Here is a 19,484-nt window from a genome sequence, read left to right on the forward strand (position 1 = left end):
ATCCCGGATGTGGACTACGTTATATACTGTTTTAAAAATATGAATGGAAAGCGAAAAATGAGAAACAAATGCTTACATAAACGCTAAAATTAAAATATAAATCCAATGAAATATATAAGAATTGAAAAGATGTTTGAGATAATTATTAACCGAATATTACCTCCTCCTTTTCCCCACGGTAGACGAATACCACAAAACAAACCAACATGAATTAACAACCAATAACAGCAACTATAAGTACATGATGTATGGATTCAATTTGTAAATAATGTAATATTGCAGGAAAAATCAGGAAATTTTGGCTGCAATAGGACATCGTATTTGGATTGCTTTTAAAATGAGTTTTATTGTGCGTATCATTGTGTTTTTATTTTATTTGGCTATAGCTAGATGTATAGGGGTAGGGTTGAGATTAAAAGAAAACATGTTGAACCCCGCCGCATTTTTGCGCTCGTCTCAAATCAGGAGCATCTGGCATTTGTTAGTTTTGTGTGCGTTTTAATTTAGTTTCTTTTATATATGTCGGAGTTTAGTATGCCGACCATTATCACAGAACTAGTGTATATTTTTGAGAGACAAACTGAAGCACGCCTCCGGGTGCTGGAGTTTATCCCTGTCTTGAAGACCCATTGTTGTCATTCGGTTGTTTTCTGCTCTTTGGTCGTTTTTTTTTTCTCTTTTACATATTCCCCATTTCCATTCTTAATTGCATTGAATGATAAAGTGATCACAATGTTTTTTACATAAATGTAAAGGAGACCAATCTATTACATTACGTTTATCATGACTATTTTATTACAATTTAAGTCTATCATATTACGATTATGTTTAGCATCTCTGGTTTCTGTGTGTGTAAATTTGCATACATAATGTTATAAAATGCCAGTTATGTTTGTTCAGATAATCATGTCGTGCTGTAAATATCATGATAATTACAGTTCATATTGTCAACAATGGTACTTGATGTTGGTCATGTTTGTGTAACTCACGTTTAAACTTTCGAAAGATGATTTGGGATAAGCAAACCGTGAATTTTTTTATAAGTCTTACAAGATGTATCTTTTGATATCGCAAATGACTACTTACCCACATATATGAAAAATCTTGTTACCTTTAATATATTTGATTCTTCATTGATCAATGTTTTGGTTGCCTTTCAAATTTACATTATGTCTTTTTATATTTTTTTTTTCATAGATGAAAGAAATTGTATGGGGAAGTGCAAATGTTTGAGTTTAGAAATTGTTTATTTATTCCTATATTTTATTCACATTTATGCCGTCAACCTGGTCAAATTTATTCATTAATTTTAATAAACTTCAATTCACTTCATTTGAAAAACGTATCCTTTATTTTTTTCCAGAAATTTTCCTTATTCTTTAATGACAATATGTTTTTATTTTTCTTATTTTTGTTAGAAAATTATACATAACTATTTACTTTATAAGTTATACTGTATGCAAAACGTTATTTTATTTGCATTATGTAAAGAACATCTGTCGTTAAATTGTCTAGCAATGTATCATCAAAATAGGTTTGTAGTTTAATAAATTGTTTATGTATTCTCATTTTCAAATCTTATTCAATGTTAAGACTTTGCGCATCGTTTAATTTTTGCATTACCCTCAATGATAGTAATTTTGAAGTAACTTATTCTGTAACACTATCGTCTATGAATAGGTTTATTTTTGCATACATGTATTTACTTTAGAAGTTCCTTTATAAGCGTTTGATATTTTTTTTCATTTCAAATAATTATATGAATAAGAACTAGTTAAATAAGGGTTATGCGCATTGGCTACAAACTACTGCTTAAACAATTGATAACTCTTCGACTTTTCAGATAACATATCTTATAATATCGTATATCTAATCTTGTTCGATTCGCTCGTGTATGTGATAACGTATTTGATTTTAACGAAAGAAATCTCTGTATCCAAGGACATTCGTATTTATGCAGACAACCTATACGTTCATGTATTTCATAGACAACCGTCTATGGTAAACTTATATACAAAACACACTTATTCAGAGAGGATAAAGTTATGATACTGTTGTCATATCATTAAAGATGGCATATTTGACTTTACTATTTATTCACTCATGCGGTCTTTGCATCGATTTAACACATTTGTTTTTAAACTAGTTTCTGGCATGATACGGGTTATGTTCTTCACATATATTTTCTGATGGTATACAACTAAACCGCAAATGGGAAGGATCGTGCTTGATTTTTTTTATGATGAAGACATAATCCCTTAATCAATTTAGATATGGATCTGACATGAAAGTAAACTCTACTAGTTGTCCCTTGTAATTTTATGTATCATTGCCATTTATCTTACTTTCTTTTAGTACATATTCTGACTTCTGACTCGGACTTCTTTTAAACTGACTTTAACTGTGCGTATTGCAATGTATTGCTTTGTTTTCTATTCTATATTGGCAAGAGTTATAGGGGGATTGAGTTCTCACAAAACATGTTTAACCCCGCCACATTTTTTGCACCTGTTACATGTCACGACATGTTCAAGAATACTGGACATTACCAAGCGAGATAAACCAAGTTGATTAATTTTTTTTTTATAAAAACTCTGATAGTTTTAAATTGCGCACCGAGATATCATTGTTTTATGATACATGATATCTCGTTCGGGTATTTAAATTAAGTCTTCATAATTTTGGTAAATTGACATAACCTCGGTTTTAAAGGTATCTGTGTTATTATAGTGTTCTTTTCTATCGAAATATACCATGGTATGTCAAATTCATGAACAAAATACGTCATTTTAATACATTTTCCCGTATCAAATCTCTTCAAATTTGATAGAACTTTCAATAATAATTACCACTTTTTATTTCTAAAAAATGAAAGTTGGCAAATTTTGTTCATTTTGGTCTTTTGTGGATAGTTGTCTCATTGGCAATCATACCACATCTTCTTTTTTTATAAAGCAGAAACTATTATAAAATCAACCTTTCTATTATGTCGATCCATTTGTATACTCTACATAAGGACATCTATCGAACGGAGGTTTGACGTTTGAATTTCCAAATGCAGTTGACAACAGAAAACATTGATTTAAAATATTTTTTTCTTGATAATTAGATTGTTCATCATTTTTAATCTTATCTGCTATGGAAAAATTAACTGCGACGAAACAAGGATTTTTAAAAATTTTTTAAAGCATGAACCCATAGTCAAAGATACATTCTTATACCTGCTTATTTTGCTTTGTAAACAACACTGTGATAAAATTCTTGATATATCTATATCATGTATATTAAGCGCAGACTCAGAGACATACTTAATAATGGCTGTTGTAATATACTTCTCACGTAAATCCACATATATTGGAACCCATTTGAACACCCATTTCAGATTTATTGTTTAAAAAAAGCAATTAAATAAAGACAGAATAACTTTTCTTATTCTGATGCATAATAAAAAGAAATTATGCACAAAAGCTCGCCGAGAAGTCAACAAAACAAAAATAAAACAAAATTCCGCGAAAGTCTATCAATGTTTCAGGCGCATTTAAGTCATTTCAAAACATGACATCATACAAATGAAAACGCTAGAGTTGAAAGTTTTCTGTTGCGTGAACCATCGAAATGCGTATAAAATTGCATTAAAATTGATTTTTTAAGGTAGGTTTTGTTTAATTTTCTATTCCATTGCGTTATTTGCATATTTACTGATTTCAGCAAGTCAACATGGCGGCTCCTTAGTCACGAAATATCAACTTTGGATTTGACGGCAGCTTACGAGAAAAAACATGTGAATTAAAAATGGCAAATGTTGGGTTTGAGAATTAATAGAATTAAACAGATTTGTTTCTTGCAGTTATTCACGAAACAATCCATGCAAGCTACAGATGTATTAGAATGTTTGAACTTTATCTAACAGGGAGTAAAAAAGAACAGTCACACACACAGCATACCCACCCCCGCTTCAGTTTTTTAATGACCATATTTCTCCTATTAGAATCGAAATAATTCATGGAAGCCATACGCTCAGGATAAAATTCGAATATCACGGCCTATGTGTAAATTTCTAATAATCTATGGCTTCCATGAATTTTTTCTTAAATAACCACAATAGAAACATAGGGAAAAATAAATAAAAATATGAATGTTATTTTCAAATGGCTATTGCGAACAGTTAACACTGACTTAAAAATATTTTTTTGGAAGAATCATATTTTGAAATCCTTCTCGAAGTTTACTTGCTATGGGAATTTTTTTATCACATTAAAGGAGAAAAGATATATCAAAAATTATAACAGGGTATGATTGTTTTCCGTTCAAATCAATAATAACTATTTATAAGTTATCAATGACATATCACGTGTTCTGATTAATGTAAAAAATTAAATGTGCTTCATTCTTGTATATGGCCTCTGTCCTTACTGATTCGTGTATGTTTCTTTTTAATTTTAGTAAACTTATAAAGTGGTGGAGTTTAGTGTGATGTCTATTTTCTTTGAACTAGTACATATTTTGTTTAGGGACAAACTGAAGCCCACTTTTGGATGGAGGATGTTCTCATAGCGCGGAGACTACTTTGGTGGGATTGTTGTCTCATTGACACTTTCCCTATTTCAATTCTAAACTTTGACAAATAATTAATATGTTCTTATCTAAGAAGAACTGGTAGTAGAGGATGAATCAAATTATACTAATTTTGTAAGAATTAATATAAACTTAAAAAATCTGCCTGAACTGAATCGATATACCGAGCCATTGAATCCAATAACTGTCTCAATTGTCCGCTTTGTTCCCCATAAGTTAACGCTTTCTTGCAAATCCATGTACAGGTTTGCTTCATTCATATTCGGTATTCAAGATTAAGTCTTGTCATCCTCTGATAATAAATTCATTACCTATATATATGTATATATATATATCGTGAATATTTCGCCTTCGATTTGTCATTTAACTTCTGTTTTTTTTTAAATCAAACATGCGTCTAAAATAATATGATGTTAAATAACACACATTGCATATTGATAACAAATGACGTTATGAAAATATTTTGACTTTATTGCATGTTAAACTATTTACCCAAACAACCTACAAAATCACTCGTCAAATCAATTTTGAATTCGCACAGTCGTTTTGATCTATGTTTCCCTAAACAATGAAATATCATAAAGTCGTATTCAGTCTTTTAGTTAGCTTTTAGTCTTTTCGCCAAAGGTAAAACCTGTACTATACATACCAATAACTTGAAATTTGTTTGAATATTGTTTGAAAGTCACTATTAAGACTATTATTTACTTTATACTAAAATAACACCATATATAATCAATGCATACTATTGAACACTACTAAATTGGCAGCAAGCGAAACATCTGAAAAGTAATGAATTTAAAAAACAAAAATATGTTTTAAGTTGCATTTAATAATGACGAAATGAAAATCGCCGTTTAAAACAAAAGTTCCTTTGTGTGAAATTGTTGTTGTCTGCAGTCAGTACAAGTTTTGACGGTGTGTTGGTTAGGACAGCAAAAGCATGTGAAGGCTTGTCTTCCTACTACATGTTTATTACCACAATCATATTTTTCGTGACCACCAACTTCTCCAATGTATCTAAAAAGAATAAAACTCGAGAAATGGAGTGTCAATATCAGCTATAAACGTATACAAGGGCATTTAAAATGTAAAATTATAAATGTTTTGCACAGCTGGTATGCTTGTTTGCCGATAATGAGCATTATTTGGATGTTTAATATCATAGTTTAAATACTAAAAATGATTACCACAACAAGTACAAGTGAATTAAATTGAGAATGGAAATGGGGAATGTGCCAAAGAGACAACAACCCGACCATTGAAAAAAAACAACAGCAGAAGGTCACCAACAGGTCTTCAATGTAGCGAGAAATTCCCGCACCCGGAGGCGTCCTTCAGCTGGCCCCTAAACAAATATATACTAGTTCAGTGATAATGAACGCCATACTAATTTCCAAATTGTACACAAGAAACTAAAATTAAAATAATACAAGACTAACAAAGGCCAGAGGCTCCTGACTTCGGACAGGCGCAAAAATGCGGCGGGGTTAAACATGTTTGTGAGATCTCAACCCTCCCCCTATACCTCTAACCAATGTAGAAAAGTAAACGCATAACAATACGCACATTAAAATTCCGTCCAAGAGAACATGGAGAAGTCCGAGTCTGATGTCAGAAGATGTAACCAAAGAAAATAAACAAAATGACAATAATACATAAATAACAACAGACTACTAGCAGTTAACTGACATGCCAGCTCCAGACTTCAATTAAACTGACTGAAAGATTATGATTTCATCATATGAACATCAGGCACAATCCTTCCCGTTAGGGGTTTAGTATCATACCATCATAACATATATGAGAAGAACATAACCCGTGTCATGCCAACAACTGGTTTTTGAATAAATGTGTTTAGTTCCGATGCAAAGACCCTATAAGTGAATCAATATTAACGCCAAAATATGCAATCGTTAATGACCTGACAACAGTATCGTAACTATATCCCTTCTTAATAAGTCTATTCAAAGGTTTTGTTAGTTTTTGAGGTGAATACTGACACCTTTGTGCTTTATAAAGAATATTTCCATAAAAAATTGGATGTGAAATACCTGAACGTATAAAAAGTCTGCATGTTGAGCTATATTTACGAATGATGTCCTTATACCGATGATAAAATTTAGTAAATGTTTTAACTAGTTTGTGATATCGAAAACCCTGGTGTAATAATTTTTCAGTAATATATAAATTTCTCTCGTTGTTTGTTTTGCTTCTATCAGATTTAACATGTTTGTTGTAATTCTTGAGAAAATAAAAAAACAAGAAAGTTTGTCTAAAACATCATAACAGGGATATTACTCACAGCGTGGTCTTGTAGTTTTCGGTCATATTAGCAATTGTATCGGGTTTGTATTGCTATTTTGTTTTATTTTTTCGTTTCGTTTTGTTCATAACAGTTCCTAAGTATTATAACCTTCAGGATAATTGACAGAAGACAGAAAAATCTTCAGAATCGTCATTTCAGCAACATAACCCATGACAGATCATATTATGTTCATACATATTGGCAATTTTGTATGTAGTTGATTACTGATTTTTTGTTGTTGCCTTACTTAAAAATTAAAAAAAATGGGATAGGATTGCTCGTGAGACAACTCTCCATAAGAGACAAAATGAAACAGAAGTTAACAACTATATGTCACCGTACGACCTTCACCAATGAGAAAAACCAATACCACGTAGCTATGAAACGCCCCGAAATGACAATGTAAAACAATTCAAACGAGAAAACTAACGGCTTAATTAATGGACACAAAATGAACGGAAACCAAATACGTAAAACATAAACAAACGTCAATCGCCGAATTAAAAAATCCTGACTAGTGACATACACAAACATACAGAACGTTGCGGGGTTAAACATGAAAAAGGAATCCCAACCCTCCCCATAACCCTGGACAGTAATAACGAACTATAAAAATCAGTTGAAAAAAGGCCTAACTCATCAGATGTATACACATACAATTAATACACAGAGTGGAAAGTCTGAAATGACCTTGATCTGTACTCGATTGTACTGATTTTTAATAGACTAGTTTAAATTGGTTCGAATTTTACTTAATATTGTTTGATCCAGTCTTAGCCATACACCACTGTACTGGTGTGTACTTGTCCCTTACCTTCAGTGTTGAAATTAGTCTCAACTATTACTTAACCAGTTTTGGTTTTAACCAATTATCGATCTGTACTCGCGCGATCGACACGTTCTCGACCTATATTTTTTTAGTCTGAACGATACTCGATCAAAGGTCTGAACAACGTTCGAACATTCTGAACCATACTTGACTGAATAACCTCTCCTTTTTCATGTTTTTATAATCTTGATTGTTAAAATAACTTTCTGTTTTAACTTACATGACCACGAGGACAAAAGCGACAATAACATAAAGATATATATAAAAACAGGTTTCTACATTCTGTATATCCTTCTCTTAGATTTATCAACGTTTCATTATTCGTTAAATAAAAAAGTATTTATTTTACCTAAAAACCACACATATACTGAGGGAATAAATCATTATTAAGGTGCTTTTTTTTAGCTTGTTTTTTTGTTTGTTTAACAAAACTTTATTTTTCCTAAATTCCCAATTAACATCTAAGGTTTAATTGTTACATAAAATTGTTATATAATATCTTTTAAATGAGGTAGCAACATCAATCAAAATCATTATTCAACTTGGTATCAGAATTATATCTACAAGTTATTGGAATAATAGTTGACAGTTCTAGTATTTTGTTTTAGAATATAAAGAAATTTGAACATGATATCATGTATATACAACTTCATTTAACAAAAACTTAATTTATTACATGAACTATTCCTTGAATTAAACCAGACATGTGTTTAAAAGAGGGACGACATATACCAGAGAGAGAGTCGAAATCATAGATTGAAAATAAACTGACAATGTCATGGCTTTGTTTAAACTTAATCTTAAGTGTGATATATATGCATGTATAACAGTTCTTAAATTCATTGAATGCAATATATTGATACATAAATAGCTTTAGATTTGTTAAAACTTGGTCGAGTACGGTTCAGACTTTGTTGAAAATGGTTAAGAACTGGTCGAGTGAAATTCGAGTACAAGTTCAGACTAAAGTCGAGTATGGTTCAGACTTTGTTGAAAATGGTTAAGAACTGGTCGAGTGAAATTCGAGTACAAGTTCAGACTAAAGTCGAGTATGAAGTTAATTTAAGACCAATTAAGACTGGTCGACAATGAACAAGTTCAGTCGATTATAGATATAGACCATTTCAGACTTTTATTAGTTTGTAGGTAAATGATTCCTTTTCGTGATAGTTTTCGGGATATTTAACATTGAAGGATATTTGTCAAAAAATGTTGTATGCCAATTATTTTTATGCATCTTGCAAACTCTTTTAATTTCTCTTCCAAATATCTTAAAGACCAAACAGCCTATTCATTTCTACCAGTGATTTTTCCTTAAAATTTTGTGTGAAGGTATTTCATGATTTGAGGAACAAAATATGATGAAAAAAATTGGGGGTCACCGACTTAGTTTTGTCGCTATAGCAACCTCAGTTTCGTGTTTTCCCGAATATTAACATAATATGTGCTAGTTATATAAACTCTCCAAAAAATACTTTATATGAAACCTACAAGCCTAATTCTTGTTTCACGTTAAACAGTAGATTTGTATCTATCAAATACAGGTTCAAGAGTTTTAGACTCGTATTGTTTTGATCTTTAAAAATATGATTTATTTCATTCCCGCCAAAAATAAAACGTAAAAATGAAAAACGTTTCCAGTATTAAAAAATATCTACCAGTGATTTCTTCATAATAATTTCAAGAAGGAAAGTGACATGTGTACTCTTCAAAATAAAGCAATAAAAAGCGTATGTCACCGACCTTTCAAAAAAGTTATAAGTAATTTTCATGTTTTTTTTTTCTCGTTCATTTTGAAGAAAAGAGTTGTGTTTCTTCAGAACATTGCATCTGACGTCATAGTACAAACTTTCCTTGCTGGCGCACTATCAAGTTGAAAAAAAATCGCAAATTGGACGTTTGAAACCCACATTTAAATTTCCAAGAATGACAACTATATTCACCTACTTTATTATCCGGTAATACAAGAGATTAAATGCATGTGTCAGTATCAGATCTTACGATGTTGCCGCACAATATTAACCTTCAGAAACACCATCTGTCGGAATGGAAAATTGTTTAAAATAACCTTTCACGACACTTTTGTTAGGAAAGTATGTCTTTGTCCTCTGTCCCACATAAGCAAAATGATTGAAAATAAAAAAAGAAATGAAAGATGGCACTGGTTAACTTACAGAGTATTTGACTATACCAGACTTGATGTGCTTGTTTCTTTTTCGCGTCAATTTCAGAAGATTGCCGTAACGAACTCACTCGGTACTGTTGAAAGACGGACATACAAAAGCATGGACGGAGGTCTTTATACCATTATTTTTGCCGACCTAGGACGAACGTTTAGAAATTATTGCATCGAGTTTGTGAATTCATTATTTTAGAATATTTAAGATATTAGGAAATTAAAATTATAGGTATAATATATGAATGAAAGTTTTGATTCTAAAACGTTTTGCATCTATCTTAAAATACAATCCTTTTATTACTACCTCATGTGTTTTCAATAAACGAGACAGTAAATATAAAATACAAAAAGTGTTTGATTCAAAAATTAATTTAGAAATAATTTTCCGTTGAAAACTACAAAGTAAGATTTCTCCAACAGGATAAAATATAATAAATCTAAAGTGCTCATTTTGGAAATTAAAACAAAGAAAATGTTGTTGCCGGCATTGAAAATCGAAATTTGTTTTCAATCTTTCCGGTCACAGTTGTAGCTAAATGAAAGGGAGCGATTTTATTTAAGATATTATTCTTGGAGCAATTGTTTTTGTCATAAGTTAAACTTACAACAATTTAGTTTTAAACACCGAAAATTTTGATTTTAATTCACATTCACATTCGCTGAGTATTAGTTTTATTAATACTTTTTGCCTTACAGCTAATTTCCTAATGCATGTAGGGTGACACTTTGGTTGGCTTCCTTAATTAATGTTTACTCAAGCTCTGTTATTAAGATTGACATCTTTATATATAGGTATGTAAACCTGTATACATGCTATTTAATTGGATTGGACGTTATCAAAATATAATTATACAAAATATACAAACAAAGCAAGCAGGCAAACCAAAGTGTTGATCTACATACATTAGAAAATTAGCTGTAAGCTTCAGTGAGATTAGACAATATGTTTATCATTTCTCCTGAAGACAATTTGAAATGAAACAAATGACAAACAAAAATGACCCTTTGTTATCATTTTATTTTTACTATAAGATTTTGTCAAATAAGCAGTATAAATAAATTTTAACTTCATTGCAAGATCGGACATTATTTTACGAGTATATGTCAAAACTTTTAGGAATATTTGATTATGGGCCTAACCTTGTAAATACTCATTTTTTTTTTTATTTTTTGAAAAATTGACACTAAAATTAGAAGGATCATTGCATAAGGAACATGTTTACTAAGTTTTAAGTTGATAGGACTTCGACTTCGTCAAAAACTACCTTGACCAAAAACTGTAAACAAAAACTTTAACCTGAAGCGGGACAGACGGACGGACGAACGAACGGACGCACAGACCAGAAAACATAATGCCCATAAATCGGGCAAAAAACAAACTTTCACCTTACCTGTACACAATCGGCGCAAACGAAAGACAAAATCTACGCAAGTGAAGAAGAAAAAAAATGAAATGCAGATCGACGCAAATATAAGACAAAATCTACGCATGTGAAAGAATAAAAAAAAAGGAAATGCAGAACGGCGCAAATGCAAAAAGTCGAGATCAAAATTTATATTTTATTATTTTTATTAGAACGAAGGTTGAATATAGTGTAGTATCTTATGTGTCCATTTGTGTTAAATCTCCACAGGATATTAAAGTAACGCGACATAATAGTTCCTCTTTTCCTTGGAGACGTAGCGTACCTACGTAGCGTACACCATGTTGGAATCCGTGAAAAACGCGAAATAGGACGTTATAATTTGACGTCTTTTCATTGCTAGAAACAACGTCATAGAGCTTTTATGTCACTACCAAGTTGCGTTAGCTGATGCGCATAAACAATAGGCTGTTTGGTCTTTAATACCTTTTAAAAATATATTTTTCGATTTACCATACATGTTATATTCAAGACAAACAAGTCATTTTACACTTATATTCTTTTTATATCCATAGCAATGTTGAAAGGCAGACATGAATAAAAAATTCTTGATAGCTTTAATGAAAATATTTCTGTTTATTCTAGATAGAATATTAACACAGTTTGGCTCTTGATTGTGCTGGTTCACAAATATTCAATGTAGACTAAAGTATTCAAAGATTAGAAGACCCCAGCTTCATAAAACTGTTATAGTACCTTAATTGCAAAATAGAAATATTAGCAAAATGGATCAATTCCCCTGACAGGTGTAATCCTCTGTGCACAAAATCGTTTTTTTTTTGTGTTATTAAAATTTGCTGTTACAAAATGTAAGAAACTCTTATAAATTAAGGAATGTATCTCCCTCATGCAGAGCTCTGATTCCTTTCACGGATTCGGCTGTTCTTTTTTGACCTTTTGAATTATAGCTCTTCATCTTTTATATAAGCTTTGAATTTCAAATATTTTGGCCACGAGCATCACTAAAGATACATGTATTGTCGAAATGCGCATCTGGTGCAGGACAATTGGTACCGTTAATGTTATTATAACCAAACTATATATGACATTATTCATACTTTCAAAATACAGCCCTCCAAATAACTAAAATAATAGTAACTGTAACAAGTTCCAACTAAAAAACTGCTAACGAGAACTAACACGGTTTAACTTAAAAGTAACTACTGCATTAAGTGTGCTAAGATGTATCTACTCTCAAGACAATTACATTTTAAAAATGTAAAACACGTGGCTTTAACGATCTGGAGAGAAAAATATCGTATTACATCAAATTAAGTAGTGGAATCTGATTCTCTCATGAAGGTTAGACGATTTATATACAAAGTTCATCCTTCGTCTCAAATATTTGCCGGACGTTGTGTTATTTGTATGTGATGCATCAGACGTGGTCGCCTTTTTTCTTGACACGGTAGTAGAAAATTCTTCAGAAAAAAGAATGACATCATAATTGAATTTGGACCATTCTTTACTGAGAACAAAATGTTCTCTCAATATGAGATATATCTTATGCACACCGAACAAAACTTCTGCGCTTTTAAATTATGTTATAGATAGCTAAAAACAATTCGTCAGAAAAACAATTATCAAATGTTGCAGTACAACACAGAGGTAACAGTATGCATGTGTTATATTAAACAAATAATTATTTTTAAAACCTATTATGGAGATTGATTTAGACTGGAGCACTGTTCCTGGTTCTACATCCCAAGTTTTCCAATTATAAGCATACCAACAATTATAAATGTCAAATAATGATAAATCATCGCAATGCTTATCTTTTGTTTATACTCAGTTTCCATTGAATTTCGAATGCAGGTATTGCAACAATAAGCAATAACTAAATAAATATCCACATCTGATTGTTATGTAAAAGATATTTCAAAAATTTCGTTATCGTATAAAAAAATGTTTATATTTGAATACGTACCATGCAGGCTTAAAATGAGAATGACTTACTTGCAAAAATTGAGGTAATCACATCTTCCATTTGTCCATCCATATTTAGGGCTTGGAAATGAACCATCCGAACAAGTGGCCGTATTCGTCATCTGCCTCTTGTGTGTGTTTGTCGGAAAGTTTCCTGAAAAAAAATTCAATATAAAGGGTATTTTCAAAGTCATTACTTTGTTAACTTTGTCATATTGGTCAGCCAAAGGTAATCATAAGTCTCGAGCGATGGCACTTAGAAGGAATAACCATTGTTACAGTTCTAGACCGAAATCATTTTAAAGTTAACAAATACATTGATATACCAAATTAACTTCTTAAAAAATGCCAACGACTTCGACAGAGCACATGTAGATATTCTTACAATATACAACTGAAACACCAGATTTGTAACTTTTGAACAGCGGTATAATACTGTTGCCTTTATTTGTTTTACATGTATTATGTATAGATATGTGCGTAAGCAAAAAAAATATTCTCATTAGACGACAACTTGGTATTTGGTGGTGGATTGTAATTTTAGTACAAAAAAATATTAGTTTACCAAATTTTGATTTCGACGATAGACTAAATTATTGTCAAAAACTTGCAGACATCTTGAACCTCTTTGGACCTATGATTTTTACAACCTGGTGACTAGCCAGAAAAACAAAAGACAGGAAAAACATGTATGACCTATATTTGTATACAAATCAAAATCTCAATCTTTACATGACCTTTCCAGTTATAAGAATCCGAATTATGATATGTTAATGTCAGTTCGATAGAGTTTATTGTTTGTTATATTAACTGATTAAATGCACCTATAATTTTGACAATGTTGTTGAGAATCATGTCTAGTGCTCAAGAAAATCAATTAAAATATGGCTTAGATTGGGGGAGTGCAATGTTAACTTAAAGACAAATATAAAAAATGAAATCATTTCTATATGCAAATTAACATAAACACGAATTATATTTTTTGTCATCATTCGTCAATTAGATGAATATGCGTTATAAACGTATATTTTGTATAAAAAATTTGCAAGCCATTGCTGATAATGATAAAACAAAATTGAATCTGCATACACATGATAAAGAAACATTTACCAGGACTTATTAAGAAGACTCAATTGTAGCTTTACTAGTGTTTTGCTCAAAATTATTAACATTATTGTTAAAACGCGATGAGAACAAATTTAAAAAACAAACGATTAAAAAAATAATAATATATTAAAACTAAAACAATCAAAATAGCGAATGATGTATTTCTTGTTAAACAATATGTAAGACATAGTTTCAAATTATTTTCATTACCTAGGTTTTTTTCTATCTTCTTACACAACTTTGAACCAAAGTTAAAAAGCAAAGACAATTTAGAGCAAAAATAGAAAAGAATGTTTCATTAAAAGTGAAATAATTAGTTAAGACTAGTCAGGATAATGATTTGGTATAATGTGTATCACTGAATATGAATATATTGGATACAGAGGATAATTGAACTTTGTGAATATATTAAAACTAGACAAAAAGCACTCTGCAAAAAAAATACATAATATTTCTTTTTTATATTCTTAAACATTTTACGTTTAAATCGAAGAAATGGAAACATTATGTGAAGCCATTAGTTTTCAACATTGCAGCTAATCGAAAGTCAATTTGAATCTTTGTTAATCGAAATGATATAGCAGCATTTGATATTGTATAATTTATAATCTAAAAGAAAGGCAAAAGATACCAGAAAGATATTAAAAATCAATAGTCGACAACGCGGCAAAAAAAGAAAAATGACCAACAAACAAATAATAGTTAATAAAACATTATATAGATATCTAACGACTGTGCAACACTACTACAGACCCATTTACAGGTCATCCGGATTCAGAAATAAGGAATATATCTGCTATAATCTGAAACGGATACATGTATTCCGTAACGGTCAATCAACTCGTCGTGGTGTCCTTAAAATTTACGATAGAATGACTTCAACTTCAACATTTGGAACTCTTGGTTTACATGCTTCCTTGTGAGCACCACCATGAAAATAATTTAAATCAAATAGTATCAAAATGAACAATAAATACTGAAATAGTATAAAAAGACAACTGAAACTAAAATTTCCAATGAAACTAGCTTTTTGAAATTTGATATTGACTGATTATGTTCTATGCCGCAAATTTAGAAGATAAAGTTTTCTGTATTTCTTGATCTTTTGGGAGAACATGCGGATTCTGTAGCAGGATTTATAGATTCAAATATCTATGAGTGATTTGAACTCAAGTTAACAGCTTTTGTCCACTTAAATACATTTTACTATCGTAATATCATCCATTAAATAAATATGAGTGCAGATTGATTTTTTTTCATTAGATAGAACCTCACACAATATTGTTTTATCTGTTAACTGTACTGTTTTATTTGAACGCAACAAATAAGCCTAGTTTACTGTAGATGAATAGGGCGTCATGTACATTTCACTATAAGTCTGGGATTTTTGTTGAGTTGCCCAATTTTCTGCAGACTAAGATTTTATTTCATTATTAATCCTACGTTCGTCTTTCTTAGTACAATCTATTAATGACATCATAGTTTTTTGTACTACCAAACCAATGTTTCTCAATATACTGTATTGAAAAGAATATAATCGATTCACTACTAATAAATAAATATGTTACCAGTTATAAATTCTGCATTTGATCGCAAATATGATATTGGAAAAAGAGGGTAATTGAACTTCGTGACCAAATCCCTCAGATGACTTCCCAAGTAAACAAAATCCGTAATTTCTGTTCCATTTACAATCCAGTACTTGTGGGTTGTGATTGCGTTGTCTCCATTCATGCTATTAATTCCTTTACTCTAAAGTGATAAGAAAATAAATCAAATTTAAACCAAAACTTTGAAGTTCAAACATGTTCAAAGTATAGACCTTGATGACTTTTTTGTTTATTTTTTATTTTTAATGAAATTTTAATATTGCCTGTTGGAATACTATATTTTACTTTAAAACGCGATATAGAGATTTCGTTGATGAACAATATCCAATTTTATACCACCATTCGCCTACCCACATATGCCCAATACTTTGGATTGTTGTTCCGGGATCTGGATAAAGCGTTTTGTCAATGTCCCCAATAAAGCATTGATGGAGTTCTGGCCAGCAGGATATCTGTAGTCCCTGTAGTAAAACGAATAAAATCTTAAAATCAAACAACCGTAAACAAATGTGTCTTGCTTAGACAAGTATATTTTTATATGACTTCATAATTGCTAAATTTGAAATAAATAAATTTCATGTATTGAAACAGAGTAACATGAACAATGAACTATCTTTTACAGATTAATGTCTTTTGGAAAATTCCAATTTTGTAATTTTTGGATTATTATATTCATTATATTGATAGTTGGTGGCAACAATTATTATAGTATTCTGTTTCAGCAAAATTTCAAAGTATTTAGATCAGAAGAAAAAGGTACGTGAGCCAGAAAGCATTTCATACTACGTCATTCACTAAATTTCATGAAATGATCAATATTCATCAATGTAATATTCATAAGTCTTTTAATCAGGATAAGGCTTCAACATCGTATATTATATGCATAAATCTAGCAACAGGATACAACTAATGTTTTGTATAACACGTGTTTTTCACGATAACGAGCGATTCCGATTGGTTACGTGACTAATTAAATTTAGCAAAGGTAAAACATACTTTAAGTTTTATAACTGTATAACATCCATTGCTTCAGAGACCTCCTTGTTTTGGGAACAATTTCACCTCCCGTACTTGTTTTTGTCGGTACAAATCATTGAATTGTAGTCCAAGTTTTATATGTTGAAAAATGAAATGTTCCGTTTATTGATAGAAACATTGAACTAGTATTAGTATTTCTATCCGAAAGAACCAATACCACCGTTTATTCCACCATTTTCTTCATTACAAAATGCCTGTACCAAGTCAGTAATATGACAGTTCTTGTCCATTCGTTTTTTATGTGTTTTGTCATTGGATTTTGCCATGTGATTAGGGACTCTCCGATTTGATTTTCCTCTGAATTCAGTATTTGTGTGATTTTACTTTTTATACACTACTGGTAGTTGATACACATAAAAATTCAAAACACATTTAAAATCAATACCCTCGTAAAGTCTTGCATCATGTGGGTCTCTGAAATATCGTTGTGCTTTGGGTTATGATAATATACAACATTATCATAAATATTACTTTGAATTCTCTGCAAAAATCGTGCTTTTCCTTCTATTACGTTTATATCATAGTCCTGTAAAATAAAGCATAAGTTAACACAACATAATTTTCATTACCTCTCAAACTATTCAATATGTTCTATTTGTATTAAGCAAAGTTAACATTGAAATAGCAACAAGCGGGAAGAACAGTATTACAAAGAATGCAAGATTTCCCTTATCCACGAAGATTGGTAACCACGAGAATGAAAGAATCCACAGTATACTATTTTTTTTTTAAATCAAATAAAAGAAGGACTGACCTTTCAATTGAGGCTATTCAAAACAAACAATATAAAAGGAATATCGAAAATAAAAGTCGTATAAGGCAAATCGGAAAATTAGTCAGAAATACTCGTTATTTTCAAAATAAAAAAAATGAGCTGAACTAGAGAATTTATTTATACAAATTGACTTAACATTCACCATAGTTATACTTTGCATAAATGGTAATACATGTAGGTGTGAACTACCCAACCGTCGTTTAAATGGTTCTCACATGCATTTGCATTTTCTGTGGTGAATGATGCCAAATCCGTCAACCGATTTTTTTAATTTTTATTTAAGGAACCTCTTACCACATTTTGTTAGTATTGTCAATTGAAAATCACTATTGACATAAAGTATTATTTATATAAGCATGAACAAAACATAAATCAACGTGATCCTAAAAATATGCATTTACACATCAAAAGATCAACGCGAAAGATTATGTCATGTTAAACATTCTTCATCGAAGAATTATCTTTGTTAAAATATATATGAAATATCTTACGAATATCGAAAAAATATTTCAAAATAGAAAGGAGCAATACAAATATCAACATATACATAGACATAGATTTTACTTTAGATAAGGAAATAAATAAGTTACGTTGCTATTTCCTCCTTCAAATAGATATACTAATTGTAAAACAGTTTACCAGTACACCAGATCCAGGCCTTCGTCCATGACTAACGATGAATAAACTGCATAACAGTACAAAAATCATGGCTCGCATCCCAAATAGAAATCTGAAATTTGAATGTATGAACAATTACATATTTTTTTCATGTATCCATATGTAAAATCATGAAAGGAGTAATTAATTTTACGATTCGAAAGTATGTCTATTATAAACACGTCATTAAACGAAACTTAAATCATAAACTGATAGTTAATAATAACCTTAATCAGGCTGTGTAAGTTTCCTCTTTCGGCTAAGATTACAATTTTTATATATGCAACTGGCTTATATATTGCATTGATGTAAATGCTTATCACGTGAATGTCGCGTCCGATTATTTTATCGTAATCTAAATATGTCAATTCGGTAGTATTCAGTACATTTTAATTCATTGGTATAAGTTGATATGAGCAAATCAGAATGTGCAATACTGTGGCATTGTCCTGTCGATATAAATCCGGCGTTTTATTAGTCTTAGGACAGGACCAATACGGAACGTTCACTTCCGGTTTCAATTTCTTACGCCTAAGCTTACTGATCAGTTAACTTTGGACATATCGTAATGCATAAAATACATTTGTATTGATATTTTTAAACTTCATATCATAAAAAAATGATGTTTATTGTTTTGTAACATTTTAAAACGGAAATATACAACTCGCCAAAAGTTAAGCAACCCCCAAATGTTTTTGTTTATTTTTTATTAAAACTTAAATCTGATACTGCTTTGTTTCCTTATATTTCGTAAATCTATAGTTAAACAACAGGTAAGAACTCAGGCATAGATTTTATACCTAGGTATCTTATAAAACAGGTTTTCTAAAGCTACATACAAGTTTTTCCTTGCAAGTTCCGTAAAATAAAATGTAAGGTGTTTCACGTGCTGTTTTGTCAGGTCATACGATTAATATTCTGTCTTATATTGATGCCCAGACGTAAGTTTACAATTGCACAACAATGGCAAGTCATTGGTATGCGCACTACTGTTTTGAGTCTATACAGAATAGCCGTTCAATTTGGTGTTGCATACATTGTCATTTCGAGATTATT

General features: G+C 30.7%; 1 long non-coding RNA gene across 1 annotated transcript; it reads right to left on the bottom strand.

Moving 5' to 3' along the window:
- Positions 1 to 5,387: 5,387 nt before the first annotated feature.
- On the bottom strand, positions 5,388 to 18,774 carry LOC143047594 (uncharacterized). The gene is made up of 7 exons (XR_012969604.1): positions 18,656 to 18,774; positions 18,411 to 18,501; positions 17,382 to 17,522; positions 16,309 to 16,419; positions 15,917 to 16,100; positions 13,272 to 13,395; positions 5,388 to 5,595 (listed from the first exon to the last, which is right to left on the bottom strand). It is a non-coding gene; the product is annotated as an uncharacterized LOC143047594 (long non-coding RNA).
- Positions 18,775 to 19,484: the final 710 nt, after the last annotated feature.

This window comes from Mytilus galloprovincialis, chromosome 10, assembly GCF_965363235.1.
Source record: "Mytilus galloprovincialis chromosome 10, xbMytGall1.hap1.1, whole genome shotgun sequence".
Classification (NCBI taxonomy): Eukaryota; Metazoa; Mollusca; class Bivalvia; order Mytilida; family Mytilidae; genus Mytilus; species Mytilus galloprovincialis.